This window comes from Eumetopias jubatus, unplaced genomic scaffold (assembly GCF_037043125.1).
Source record: "Eumetopias jubatus isolate StellerSeaLion01/CBP00866 unplaced genomic scaffold, mEumJub1_p1.0 scaffold_7, whole genome shotgun sequence".
Taxonomy (NCBI): Eukaryota; Metazoa; Chordata; class Mammalia; order Carnivora; family Otariidae; genus Eumetopias; species Eumetopias jubatus.
Window position 1 is genome coordinate 41,999,128 of NW_028274813.1, and position 15,571 is coordinate 42,014,698.

Sequence of the window (15,571 nt, forward strand, 5' to 3'; positions counted from 1 at the left end):
GCTCCCTGCTCAGCAGGGAGCCTGCTTCTCCCTCTGCCCCTGCTTATGCTCTCTCTCTCTCTCTCTCTCAAATAAATAAATAAAATCTTTAAGGGAAAAAAAAAAAGAAATGGAAGAACATTCCATGCTCATGGACTGGAAGAACAAACATCGTGAAAACGTCTATACCACCCAAAACAGTCTACATATTCAATGCAGTCCCTATCAAAATACCACCTTTTTAAGTTCCCAGGTGAAGCTAGGGTGCAGCTAAGGTTGAAAACTACAGCTTGAGCGGTACGAACATTCTATTTTACCAGCTCTATCAACTTCTATCTTTAAAAGCAACAACTTCTGAGGTAATTTTTCAAAGGTAAGGACATGAAGCCTGGAGCTCCACAAACAGGAAGAAAATGTCCGTTTTGTTGGTGATTGTCTGAGAACACCAGTCCTTTACTTAATCTTGAATTTGTTGGGGGGCAACGTAGGGCCATCAGTAAATACAGCTATTGTTGGCAAAAACTATAAAATTCAGCCTGGAGGCAAAGTTGTCAGTTTTCTTCAACTGAAAATCTGCTTTGGAAAAAAAAAAAAAGGCTTATCTATGGCCTAATGCATGCTTTCTCTTATGAAAATAGTATTGTCCTTCTTGCTCTGAATTTTTTATGAGAAAGAGAAATGCCCCCTCTCCTTTTTTTTTTTTTTTTGTATCCTTTTGGAAATATGCTTTTTTTTTCAAAATTTTTTTTTCAGGTAGGAAGCCATTTTTCTTCATCTGTCTCTTCGGAGGATAATTCTGGGTTACTATGCTGGGATTTAACTAAAGATGACTCTTGCCAAAGTCATCTGTGAAATAGTCACGTAAACAAATGGATACTGTTTTCTGCTTGCTCAGAGCCTTTAAAAAAGGAAAACAAAACACCAGCTCTCCAAACCACTCCCTTTCTTACCAGGACAGCATACTTATCATCAAATCATTATTCATATCAACTATTTTCTGCCTTGAATGAACAAGGAAAGCCTATTTCCACATAATACTGCAAAAGGTCACTAACTTAGAATATTCTAGGGAAGCCTGGGAGAAGGTGGGCTAAGGGATAGGTTAGGAAAGGTCAGACCACTAAAAATCTGGATTACATCTCATTTTTAAAGAAACACTATTTTATTCAAGTACAGAATAAGCAAAAACACATCTGAAAACTCAGATAACAGTTAAAGTTTATTTTTAAGTGTATATTTCGTAGTAAGTCTGCAACTCATTCATATATTCATTCATTCATTCATTGAATCATGCATTCAACAAATAGGTTTTGAGTATCTACTACATGCCAAGCACCATTCCAGATGCTGAAAATACAAGCCATAAACAGGACAATGTTCTGAGGCCCATGGATTATGTTCCAGTGGGGAGCAGACAGTCAAATACACGATACAATTTCAGGTCATCTTTGAAGAAAAATGAAGCAGGTAGGAGGGTGGCATGGATGGAGTGGACTGTTGCAAGCGGGTGCTCAGGGAGGGATGCTCTGAATGAAGGGGGTGGTGTGAGCCATGAGAAGCCTGGCGGGGGATGGAGAGCAAGTACAAAGGCCCTGAGGTAAGAATGAGCTGGTAATGCGCAAGGGCCAACAGAAAGGCCAGCATGGCAGACGGAGCAAAGAGGAGACTGACAGGGATAACCTCAGTCAGAAAGGTCATCAGGGCGCAGATGGAGGGGAACCCAGAGGACCACAGCATGATGATGAGTTTTAAGTGTAATAGAATTTCAAAGGCAGAAGGGCTTGGTCCTAATCTAGACTGACATCCCCAATATGATCATGAGCAGAGGCACACAGACCCACTAAAGCCACTTGGCCATAGCTGACTGACCTGGGACTGACTCTTGACCCAACTGAGCCAGTCAGAGAGGACCTCGGTCTCTGCTGGTGGCAAGAACATTGGTGAGTAAGTTCAGGAACAATGGCTGGTAGGTTCTGCTCTGTGGGCCAGAGACATAGGAGCACTGCCCTGCAGTAAACAGAGACTGAGGCACAAGGGACCCATCAAGGCCCCATAGCACATCTGGTCTTCATCCCTAGCCCTCCTGAGGCCCTGTTGCTTCCTGCTCTTCATTCTGAGACTGTTTCCTTCTAGTAAATTCCACCTTCTGCTTGGGCCAGCTCCGCTTGATTTTCTATTTCTTAAAACCAAAGAATCCCACTAATAGATTCCTTACACAACACCACCTCTGTGCCTCATGGTGTCACACTAGAGGCTGTGGTGGTTAGAACTGGTTACAGTGGCCGGTCTTAGCTTGCCAGAGGAATTATGAGCATCTCTTCCCAAATCCAGGTTCAGTGATGTCATGTCAGCCACAGAGGGCGTATTTACATCACACAAAAAAATGGCAAATGTTATAAATCAGTGTTTTTCGGAGAGCTGGTTGTTAAACATTTAGCAGCACATCTGTCTAGAGGTGAAGACCAACAGGCTCTAGAGTCAGAGTTTACATCCCAACTCCGCCACTTCTCATCTTAGGTAAGCAATTTAACCTCGCTGGTCACAGTCTCTTCACTGTAAAATGGAAATTATGATAGTGATGGAGAAATAAGATAATACATATATGGTGCTTGGGACAGTACCTGACACATAATAACTGCTCAGTACATGTTAGTTAAGTAGCTGTATTATTCCCATTGAAATTAGAAACAAAATTAGAATGTTTTATGGTTCTAGAAGTCTGGTCTGTTCGCCAAGACATGAAACAAAAGTACATAACCATGGAACTGTGAAAATAAATGTACCATGATTCACAGATGAGGTGATCATATGCCTACACTGCCCAAAGGAATCAATTGAAAAACTTTTAAATAATGGAATTAAATTGGTGTCTGGATAAAAGAGGTATCTTTTAAAGTCAACAGCCTTTGCAAATCATTTCTCGGAATTTATCCAACAGAAATAAAAATACCAATGGGCCAAGGGAAATGTTCAAGGATAAATCGTGGGGTTACTAAGGGAAAAGTGTCAGAGCATAGTCTCTTGGAATGTTCTTTCTCTGTAACCCTAGCTCTCAAGTTCTCACTTCCATTACTGGTCGAATCTGTCCCCTTCCCAGTTCAAAGTACTTCAGGCACTTCTGGCTTAAAATGCATTCTGTTAGGATTCTCTCCCCAGCCAGGGTCCCTGTCTGGGGTAAGGACAGGCCTGGATGATGACCCTGTCCTTGGGAGAGGTGGGGAATACTTCATCAGTGCTGCCCTTTGTCCTCTCGGGCTTCAGCTGAGATATACTCATCTTGATGATATTGGGCATCGACCTCCCTGTCCTTAGCACTCACCCCGACCTCCCTGGCTGATGTTACTTCCTCCTGTACTCTCAGCACGAACCTTGTAGAATGACTGCTCATTTGCAAGTTCCGTGGTTCTGTCCTGCTGACTTGGGCCCCACCTCAGTTTAGATGGTGCTACTCATCCTCCAAGAATCAACTCTACTTTCTCTGCAGTCCCAGAAGTGGGCTGTCCGTCCCACGTGCTGTACAGAGTCCCCATGGCTCTCAGTTTTCCTCCTCCTCTCATCTCTTTGGAGGCCTTGGAAAACCTTTTCCGGCATTCTCTCTGTAACCCGCAGGAGTCAAGGCTTGGGAGGTGCAGTAGGAAGGCCCTGTCTGCAGAAACATGCTGTGTTGCCATCAGTAGCCTGCTGTAGCCCCCAGATGTTGCTACAAAGAGGGCGCATGATTTTTATTTTTTTTAACCCCCCCCCTCAAAATATATGTTTCTATCCACCCTGCAGAGACAGACATAGCTTTTATGCTTTTAGGTCAACAAATCTTCCTAAAGGGCTGCAGTGACAGGCAAAATATTTAACTATACTCAGAGCACAGGTAGCAATCAGTCAGTATGGCTCTAGCCTGGTTCTCTAAATAGGACTGAGTAGGAATCTACCTATGATCTCTACATGATCCCTCAATGATCATATTAAATGTAAATGGTCAACAACACAGTTTTTTTTTAAGATTTTATTTATTTATTTATTTATTTATTTATTTATTTATTTATTTGACAGAGAGAGAGAGCACAAGCAGGGGGAGCGGCAGGCAGAGGGAGGGGGGAAACAGACTCTCTGCTGAGCAAAGAGCCCAACATGGGGCTCTATCCCAGGACCCTGAGATCATGACCTGAGCCGAAGGCAGCCACTTAGCCTGCTGAGCCACCCAAGCACCCCAGCAATACAGTTTAAACACAGAGGTGGCCAGATTGAATGAAAGAGTAAGAACCAACTCTGTGTTCTCTGCAAGAAACAAACTTTAAATATAATGTCACAACTAGATTAAAAGTAAAAGGATGAACAAGGTGTACCATGCCAACACTAATCAAAGGAAACCTGGAGTGGCCATCTTAGTATTAGACAAAGTAGACTTTAGAGTGTATAACAGGCATCATACCATTAGCAGCCAAAGTTATATATCCTTCAGGTTTAGCAAGGATGGAAATAAAATATCATATTGCATGCTCCCCCTCCAGCATGAAAATCAAATCCCCAAAAGGATCCAATGGCCATGCTGCTTCACATCTCCACACTTTGGGAGGGCAGGCCCAGGTGATTGAGAGCCTTGCAGAACTACATGGAGTTGGGATGCACAGTCTTCCCCAAGAAGGGATTCAAGGACACTGAATAAACGCAGCAGATGTCCACAACAAATGGATGCTTAGGGACTGGCTATGTCCCTAACACATCACTCAGGTGTAAAGCAAAGCAATGGCACCATCCCATCCAAGAACAACACGTCAGTGATGGAGAAGATTGCGGGAGTTCTGAAACAGCCTTTTACCAGGAAATGGCCCTCTGAGAGAACGGATAAAGAAATAATTTCTCTCCAGAATTCATTAGTACAAACTCTAAATTTGGAGATTCCAGGAATGAAAGATGCTAACGTTGAATCCAGGTTTTCAGGAAAGAAACACAATGTTATTTTACAATGTCCTATTTCTTTGTATGCCAATAGACTTACTCAGATGTTCCTGTCATCCTTCAACATTGCCCAAAAATAATTACCTCCAAAAATATAATCCAAGCCTTATCTCACCATGTAAGTTGGGAACTCTCTCCATCAACTTCCAGCTCATAAGACACGGGGAGGCTTATTAAGGGCAGATAAGACTTAGGATCAAGTGGAACACCTCACACCAGAGTCTCTAAATGAAGGAGAACTTAGGGACCTTCTAATCCCACCCTCTCTCCCACAGGGGTTGAGATAACTAAGCACACTCAGAGGTGACCTTCATGAGAGACGGGATGACTGATTTTGATGCATGCCTATTTAGCTTAATTGGTAAATGTCTTAATAATTATTTGAAAAGAGACTTATTTTTCACTCAGTGTGTTTTACAACATAACACAGACACACACAAACAGACACACACCCACACACACACACACACACACACAAACCAACCACCACCCATCCCCACCCCCAAAAATGAAGCAAGAGCCTCCAGTATTTATCTAGAATGGAATCTACCCATTACAGGCCTTCAATCTAAGGGTTGTAGAAGTTTGCCACCTACTGACCTTTTGCTGAAGTACCTGGTTCTCCTTGAAATACTGCAAACAATCCTAATGCCAGCGACATGCATCGAGGTCTGTATTCTTTTACTACTATTTCCCGATAAAATGTGAAGAGGTGTTTTTTTTTTTCATTTTCTTAAAATAAAATCTTATAGGGAAGAAAATCAAAAGCTCAAAGATCTCACACAGACATGAAAGTGTTCCGTGCTAATGTTCATTTGAAGGCCCTCTGCTGGCCATCCTCATTACATGCCTCCTTAGTTTAAAAAGGAAAAAGAAAGAAAAAGTAGGGGGGAGTAATCACAAAAAGTTGGGACCAGTGAGACTGTTTTCTACATCTTTTAGTCCTCTCACCCAGCCCAGCATTTCTTCCCCTGCTTGTTCTCCTCTCTGGGGTTTGAGTCACCTGCCAGGCATTCCTTATCCCCCTTTCTGGAAAAAAGGTCAGGGGATCTGTCTTGTACTGAGCTGACTTCAGTTTTTCCCATTACTCTTCGCAAAGTCCATGTTATCTAGCTGATGGCTTCTTTCCTGACGTCGTGTTTCAGAAGTATTCCTAAATATAGGCTATGTAAGACATACCAAGTGTTGAAAATAATATCTAATGACCAATAAGCTGGGAGCTCATAGAGGCAGACACATCGAGCCATCCACAGGTACTACCCAGTGATGTCCTGCAGACCAGGCTGAGGTTTCATCAGGACAAGGTGCATCACCCACTGAATTCTGAGGGCAGAGTCTGTCCCGTTATTTAGTCTCCCTTCCCTACTCCCATTTTTAATTTTTTCCCCATCTCTATCTCCTCTTCCAAATCTGCTGGGCTACTCTGCATCTCTTCCCTTTACCCTGCAGGCTGGGATCTGCCTGGAAATATTGGGAAATGAAATATCTATTTGTCTACAAGTGAGGGAAAGCTAAGCCAGCGGAGTTTTGAAATCCCTTGGGGTCATCTGATTCTATCGTAATCAATCAATCTATTGCAGTTCTGATTTAAAACATGGGGGTGCCTGGGTGGCTCATTTGGTTGAGCTTCCAAATCTTGGTTTTGGCTCAGGTCATGATCTTGGGGTTGTGAGATGAAGCCCCACTTCCGGCTCTGTGCTTGACTCAGAGTCTGCTTGAGATTCTTTCCCTCTCCTTCTCCCTCCCCCTATGTCCCTTCCCCAGCTCACACATGCTCATGCTCTCTCTCTCAAATAAATAAATAAATAAATAAATAAAATTAAAAAAAAATACTCCTATAGACACAAATGAGTTGCAAGTTTTCTCAATAAATGAAAACTAGTTAATTGGCCTATAAGAACTATGACTTGTAAAGGGGTATGATTATAATGATAATAAAACTTATCATCAGCAAATCAACATGGAGGTCCAAAGACAAGGAATAGGAAGATTGCAGCAAATACAGACAAGAAAAAGTATTGCCAGAGCTAGAAATCTTTGAATTGTAGATGACAGTCTTCATTACAGTTTCTTAATCTAAATGGTAAGATGTGAACAGAAATCCCTGATGACACACAGCTGCATCAGATCCTGAGCAAAAACTCATGGTTTCTGGCCAGAGATTTAAGGTCCATCTAAGCCTTGTAAATACTTTTAAATATTCTAGAATAGGAATACTTCTCAATAAGGACCTACTATGTTACTTCTCTATTGCTGCATAACAAACCACTTCAAAATTTAGTGGCTTCAAATAATTATTTTTTGCTCAAATTTTGCAGTTTGGTTGGAGCTTGGTAGGCAGCTTATCTCTGTACCGTAGGACATTGGTGGGCACTTCTGGTACTAGAAGATTCACGTCCGAGATGGCTCACTCACGTGTTGGCAAATTGTGGTTGGCTACCATCTGGAAACTCTCAGCCCAGGACTTCAATTCTTTTCCCTCTTTTCCATCGGAGTCTCTTTGTGGCTGCTTGGGCTTCCTTTTGACATGGCAACTGCTTCCAAGAAAGAAATGCAAACTATCAGTTCTCTTAAAGGCTAGACTTGAGACTGGCATAGTGTTACTTTTGTCATGTTCAGTTGGTCAAAGCTGTCAGAGGCCTAACCCAGATTCAAGAGTATGGGGAATACATTTTTCATATGTATAAATTCAGCCTCAGAAATATGAAGTAACTTAGTAATATAATGTGAATTTAGAGAAAACAGAAAAAGGCACTGAGGGAAATTTTCTTTTTCCTTCACCACCCAAGACCACTTGCAACTTCTGCTTCAAAAATGCAGAGTCCCTGGAGAAGAGAAGAGAAACCAAGGGGGGACAGGAAGAGAAGGTGTAAGGGAGAACTGCAGAGATTGTCAAGAGAGTTGTTTCTCCAAACATCACACTAAGATACAAGCTCCATGGGGGTAAGGACTGCCGTCTGGTTTGTTCCCTACTGTAGACCCCACACTAGCCTAGCGCAGGTGCTTCACAAATATCTGTTGAATGAATAAAGGAATGAATGAATAGGTGGTAGGAAAAGACCACCTCGAGTTTTGTTTTGTTTTGTTTTGTTTTTTAAGATTTTATTTATTTATTTGTCAGAGAGAGAGAGACTGCACGCACAAACAGGGGAAGGGGCAGGCAGAGGGAGAAGCAGGCTCCCCGCTGAGCAGGGAGCCCGATGTGGGGCTCGATCCCAGGACCCTGGGATCATGACCTGAGCCAAAGGCAGACGCTTAACCGACGGAGCCACCCAGGCGTCCCCCACCTCAAGTTTTGATACAGCTGAACAGGGTAGGTAGAGGATTTGGAATTGTATAAATGTTTTATATAAGCAAGAATAAAATTAAATCAAAAATTAAAAAGCATTGTGTAAATATTGAAAACAAATAAACCTAAGTATTTCAAATTAGTGGCATAACCACACAGAAAATAATTGTTTCAAGTAACTGTGAAATACAGCATTTTAACTCCATATCCTGAGTGGAATATAAGATAAAAGCCTAAGGGTAAAAGAACCATAAATAACATGAATTGTACTGGTTATCTTACTGATAGTAGTAATATTTGAAATGATCATGTGTTTGTTATAGACTAAAACATGTAAATAATTATGAACCAAGATTTTCAGCATAAAAGATAAATCTAAAATTGAAGAAGTGCAGTAAAACTCTATACCCTAAAATTTGAATTGGAAATTTCAATATGAATGCATGATTCTTTTTCTTAAAAAAAAAAAAATATGTAGGGCGCCTGGGTGGCTCAGTTGGTTAAACGACTGCCTTCGGCTCAGGTCATGATCCTGGAGTCCCGGGATCGAGTCCCACATCGGGCTCCTTGCTCAGCAGGGAGTCTGCTTCTCCCTCTGACCCTCTTCCCTCTCGTGCTCTCTATCTCTCATTCTCTCTCTCTAATAAATAAATAAAATCTTTAAAAAAAAAGTTTAAAAAAAATGTATTTCCCAGCTCTAGCCACTAAGAGGGCCTGGAAACAATAATAAGCCAGTAGCTTTGAGTACCCCCTCAACCCAAATTGTGTCTTCTAAAGACCATGTCCTACCAATAGAAATCAGGACTCTTTGGAGAAATGACTGATTCCAGTAAGCAGCAGGAGGAGTGTGCAAGATGATCCGGGCCACTTTGTTGGGCAAGAAAGTGAAGAAATTATCAAGTACTATTGCAATCATATTTAAAGGTGACAGTAATCATCCAAAGGGGTTCCAAATGGCCAAAGATGGATTAATTTGAGCAAAGAGAATAACTGCAATGAATTAAAAATATGAAATATAAAAAAAATCCGTAAGTTCATAATAAAGGCAAACATAATGATCACTTTGGAGATTTCAACCACACCAACTCATTATTCTTAAAATTAGTAAATAACAGGAAAGAACTAGCAATTAATCCTGCCTTTCCTGCATAAATTGGATTTCAGCATAACCAAATAGTGTGAAAGAAAATTCTTCTTTTTAGAAACATTCCTACTAAATAAATGCAAACAGAATGATACAATTAGATGGACACCACTTTGCAACCCCTAATAAAATAATGCATCTAAGCAACGAAAATCAATGCATACTAAATCTTTAGATGAAAAGGTGATAGAAGTTTCATAATGGAGAGATCAGGCTGACACAACTTGAACCCACTGACCAATCTTTTTATTTTTTATTGAAGTATGTATCAAGAGCTGTGAAGGGTTTGAGATTTTACTCTATTTACAAGCTAACAGATCAACCTGCCAAATTTCACGGAAACTGATTAAAGGTATAGACTCTGGGTTAAAGAGTCCCATGGTTAATTTTATATGTTAGCTTGACTGGGCCATGGGGTATCCAAATATTTGCTTAAACATTATTTTGGGGTGTGTCTGTGAGGGTGCTTCTGGATAAGATTAACATTTGAATGTAGACTGAGTAAAGCAGATTGCCCTTCCCCATGTGGGTGGGCCTCCTCCACTCCACCCAAGGCCTGAATAAAACAAAAAGCTGAAAAAGAAAAAATTACCTCTGTATTGGAGCTGAAACATTGCAGACTTCCCCTGCCTTCAGACCTGGATTCGGACTGAAACTTACCACTATCCCACTAGGGGCTCTCCTGCTTGCTCAGGCCTTCGGACGTGGACCGGAAGTTAAACCAGCGATTCTCTGCGCTCTCGCAACTGCATGATTATAATCTTGGCCTTCTTGGCCTCCATAATCAGGAGGATTATGTGAGCTAGCTCCTCACAGCATATCAGTCTCTGTGTCTCTGTCTCTCTCCCTGCCCCCGCCCCCTCTGCCGTGTGTGTGTGTGTGTGTGTGTGTGTGTGTGTGTGTGTGTGTGTGTGTCTGGAGAATCCAGTCTCATACAGAGATCCGGGACCATCAATTACAGCAAAAGCAGTGGCTATTTTTAGTATCATCATTTTTACACTGGTTCCCTGAGCCTCATTTCTAATAGAGCAACAGGAAAAGAGTCAGATGACCTTGTACACGTAGGGGGTTGCTTTATAGGAAAGGAACCCCAAGCTTAGGGAATTCTGATATTTGACACTGTACAACAAGCTTGTCTGTCCTTTGTTCCAGCAACAAACACCATCTCTTTCTTCATACGCAAACATCCTTGAAAAGATAATGTAGACAAAAGGCAGTGAAAATCTTGTCTTGCAAAACCTAGGGAGATGCAAGAGCCCCATGGAGAATTGTCTCCCATTAGTCTAATCTCCGGATCAATCTTAACATCACTAAAAATGGGACATCATATGTCTACTGATGTGATGCAAGAGGTACACAGCACCACCTAGGAGTTGTTCTTGCCAAAGAGGGTGCATCTGAATCTAATCAAGTCTCGAGATCTCACTGCTAGTTTGAAAGTAATAGAAGAACAAACAGAAGACCTAGCAGATAAAAGAACAAGTTGGACGAGGAGCCAATCAGCCAAATCTAGAAGGTGGGAAATTGTACCTCATAAACGACCCAATGTCTTCAACAAACAAGTGGAATTTTAAAAGATGGGAGAAGAGGGAATAGTTACAGGTTAAAAGAGACTTAGGCTACGATGCCACGTGTGGACCTTGTTTGATCCTAACCTAAATGAACCAATTATAGAATCGTTTTTGGAGGATGGAGAAGCTTTGAGCATGAACGGGGAATGAGACGTTATTAAAATTACATGAAAGTATTATTATTGTTAGGGGTAATATTTTTAAAAATCCTTGTGTGTTAATTACTGAGCTATTTGTGGATAAAATGATATGATGCCCGCATTTGCTTTAAATTACTTCGCCACCACCACCCCCACCACCAACAAAAGTGGAAGGAGAAAGATGGAGGCAAGCTTGGCAAGACGTGGTTAATTGTTGAAGCTGGTGACAGTACATGAAAGTTCGTAATACTATTTTCACCTGTTTCTTTTTGGAAGTTTCTATTGAAAATTTAATAAATAAAACTGTGGAAGAATGAAAAAAGCAAAAACAAAAGCACAAACGAGAGAAATGTGTTATAAGCTTAAAAGGTGGTAGGGGGCCCTGGCAGAATTACTTTAACTTAGACTTTAGTGGAACATCTCAGATCTTTGGAAGCCTGCCCTTCAAGAGAATTAACTTCCATCTTTTCCTTTTCAATGTAGAATAGTTCATACCTTTTGCTCAGTGAGAAGACAGAATTCCTATGGCAACACACACACACACACACACACACACACACACACACACACACAAACCAAGTGAGGTGGGAGAAGGGAAGTAGGAAGAAATAGAGGGAAAGGAGAGAAAAAGAATGATACAGATGTATCCCCCTTTCTCATGGATTTTATAGTCTAGTAGAGGAGACAGCCATTAATGCAACAGTCATGCAGATGACTGTTTAATCATCAGTGGAGGTAAATGCCATGAAGTTATAAAGAGGAAATTTCCATAAGAGCAAGCAGCATAAGAACTTGCAAGGCAAGGACACCCACCCTCCCTAAGGAAGTGACCTTTGCTGGTGCTGAGATCTGAAGAATAAATGGATATTACACAGACAAAACAGTTAGGGAAAAGCTGTTTAGGACTGTCAAGAGAGAAGCCCTTGACCTTGGGATGCAGGGAGGAGAATACACTGAAGGAGGCACCAGAGTATACAAAGGAGGGAGACCCTAGGAGACTCTTGCAGCAGCCCCACTAAAAACAAACAATGACGGCTTATGCTGGAATGGTGACAATAGAGCTGGAGAGAAGGGGAATCATTGGGCAGATATTTATGGGGTTAAAATTAGTCCAACTTGGTGATGGATTAGATATGATGATGGGTATAGATGTCTCATATTATACTCTTGGTATTATTTCTGTGGCATCCCCCCAAAGCACCGAGCTTTAGGGGCTACTGTGCTGCTGCACCACTGGATGGGTTGAGTTGTAGGGTGCCAGGAAAAGGGACCATGAATTGGACTGATCCAAGTATTTTACACAAAATCTGGGAGACTATCAGGAGAGAGCTGGGGACTACTGTCTAGCCTCTCAACACCCCACCCACCACACTCACACACACTCACACCCACTGCCAGGCTCTGAGGAAAAAGGAATCACTTGATGTCAGGAGATCTGGCTTTGGGTTCTGGTTCTGGCTCTTACAAGTGGGGAGATGTTGGTCAGTTCAAGTTTCTGGGTTATGAGCACAAGTGCTGCCATTGAGGTCTAAGAACCATGGGACTCTTGACTCCTATAATGGGCACTGAGCCAAAATGTTGAGAGGAAGGAGCTGATGGAGGTGGGAGGTATCCAAAGTAGCACTTTAGATCTGGAGGTGATGAGCTCTACAGTAATCCTTGGAGGGCAAGTTGGTCTTTTCTTGTGAAATCACCCAAATGGTCCTTTTTATTGTACAAATGTAAAGGAAGAAAACCCTCTATGAAATATTTCCACTTCAGAAGAGGATCTTCGCTTTCACTTTGCATAACCAAAGCCTGGTTCCCACTCCACCATGAGAGGGCAAGACCCAGGACTGTAGCAGACAAGGGTCTACTGTTTTCTCTAATGATTGTAGATATGGGCAGAGGAGAGAAGGAGGCTAGTATGGATGCTCCCAACATGCACGAGTCCTACTGTCAGGCTTACTTTCATCCATGACAGTGTCTGTTTTCCTGAATAGTATCCTTTGGAAAAGAAAAGCAAAGTCAAAATACAAGAGGTTGCCCGATACAATGTTCATTGCACAAAGCACTGGATTTAAAGATGAAAGACCAAGAGTCAAAACTCTTCATGTCCACTTACTAGCTGTGTAATCACACACAAACTTCATACTCTCTGCACCTCCCTTTCCTCATCTGTGGAACTGTGATAATAAAGTCACCTCACCAGGTAATTTATGATGATTGAATGCAACACTCTTCGTGAAAGCCCTCAGAATAAGTGATTAAATATGTGATGATTGATAGTTGCTTTCTTTCTGCTGAAGACAATAATTTTTTCAGTCATCTGTCCTTGTTCCACAGGGAAAACCAAAGAAAGGAAACAGACTTTAACCAGGATCATGTGGCATGTGTACTCTGTCTCCAGTCACTTCTGAGTCTTAGTTAATAAGAACACTAGCCAGCCAAACCCAAAGTCCTGAAAGCCTGGTCCTTCAGGTTGGCTGCCTGGGGGACAACATGCTGCAGCTTTGCCTGGTCGACCAAGGTTCTGGCTTTGATGCCACCCTTGTCGGACCAACATCACACAGCCTTGACACACGAATGTTGATGAACAAACTGATGCATCTGTCCTGTAATTGTAGATGCTGGAAGCCAATTTTCATCCTACCGATACACTTGTTGACTATGAAAGCTTGCATGGGTCTTAATGAAAAAGGACTTCAACCACTTCCATTTTGACCCCAAACTTTCTTTTTTTTTTTTTTACCATTTTTCTCCTTTTATTAGAATTTTTCTTTTTTTTCTCTCAAAATTTTTTATCTAAAAACAAACCAAAAAAAAGGAAAAAAGAAAACCAAAAAATTATTGGAAACTCCATGGTTCAAGTGGGGAGAAAAGAGAGGAGCATGGAGCTGAGGCTCCGAGCCTCTCCAGAGAAAGTCCTCACCCTCACAGTGCCCTCTCTGGGGGGAGAGCAGAGCCCAGACAGCCCCCCCCCCGGATGCCCAGCCTCCGTAGGGAGGCAGAGCAGAGTCACAGTGGTCCGAGGGCCAGAGAGGCTGGAGGGGCAGGGGCTGGAGGGATCACAGGAAGTAATCGGCCACGGGCTTCTTGGAAGGGATGCCGCGGGTCTCCTGGGGAGCAGCCTCGAAGATGAAATCTTTCTGGAGATGCTCATCCAGCTCCAAGATGGCTGCCACGTTCCCACAGCGGTAGCAATAGTTGGGTGCCAACCACACAGTGAGCACAGTCTCATTGAAGTGCCACTTGTAACCTTCCATCACCAGTTGGTGGGCACGGCAGATCATGTCAATGTCGTTGGCCACATCAAACTGGGCCATCACGCCACTGCCAAACAGGTAGCCAGCCCCGCAGGGGCTCACACCCCAGCCTGTTGTGTCTTCGGGGTCAGACCAGAGCAGGTCACACATGGGCCCATCGTGGGGCACCGCTTGCTTTCAGTCAATCGTTCGGATCTGGTCCAGGGTCTGGATAGAGGGGGAGAGGCCCCCGTGCACGCAGAAGGTCTTGCTATCTATGGTGGCCGACAGGCTGAGGTAGTCAAAGATCTCAGTGCAGTAGCGCCACACGGTCACCGAGCCGTATTTGCGCAGACACTTGTCGTAGAAGCCATAGACCTGGGTGATCTGGCGGCTCTCATGGTTGCCCCGGATCAGGGTGATGCGGTCAGGATAGCGAACCTTAAGTGCCAGCAGCAAGAGGAACGTTTCGACGCTGTAGAAACCACGATCCACAAAATCCCCCATGAAGAGGTAGTTGGTCTCAGGGACGTCGCCACCCACTCTGAACAGCTCCTTGAGGTCATAGAATTGCCCATGGATGTTGCCGCACACTGTGACTGGCAAGTCCACCCTCTGTACGTTGCTATCCTCTACCAAGATCTCTCTGGCCTTAGCGCATAGGGCCTTGACTTCACTCTCTTTGATGAGCTCGCAGCGCCGCAGTTGCTCGATCTGCCGGTCCAGGTCGCTGATCTCCACCATGGCCCACCCCCCCGGCGCGGGTCAGAGCCGGGGCCGTTGCCCACTCCGCACCGCACAGGGGTCTCCACGGCCGCGACTCCAGCTCCCGCTCCTAAGCTCCCTGCCTTCCTCCTTCCCTACGCTTTGGGCTGCCGCCACCGCCGCTTCTACTCTTGACCCCAAACTTTCTAATTGATTAAATAATCTTCTTTCCAGCCCATCTCTTAACTCAGGCAAAAGTCTCTTCAGGCAAAGCATCTCCTAATGGGACCTGAAACTACCCCCTCACACAATAAGGACTGCACTGAACCGGCAAGACCCTGTGTGACTGAGCCCACAATGATCAACTTGACCTTCACTGCCCACCTGCACCTATCCACCAAACTTTGTCCCATATTTTCCTCATATAAACCTGGAAGTATTTCTGGCACTTTGGAGACAGGCTTTGAGATGTTAGTCTGCTGTCTTCCTGGTGTTGGCCTCACTGAAATAAATCCCTTTTTTGTTTCACCACCACTCATGTCTCTGTCTTTGGATTTTGTCCTCAG

The 15,571-nt window shown here is 43.2% G+C and overlaps 1 pseudogene; it reads right to left on the reverse strand.

Annotated features, from left to right (window-relative positions):
- Positions 1-14,073: 14,073 nt before the first annotated feature.
- LOC114205981 (serine/threonine-protein phosphatase 4 catalytic subunit pseudogene) lies at positions 14,074-15,068 on the reverse strand (annotated as a pseudogene).
- Positions 15,069-15,571: the final 503 nt, after the last annotated feature.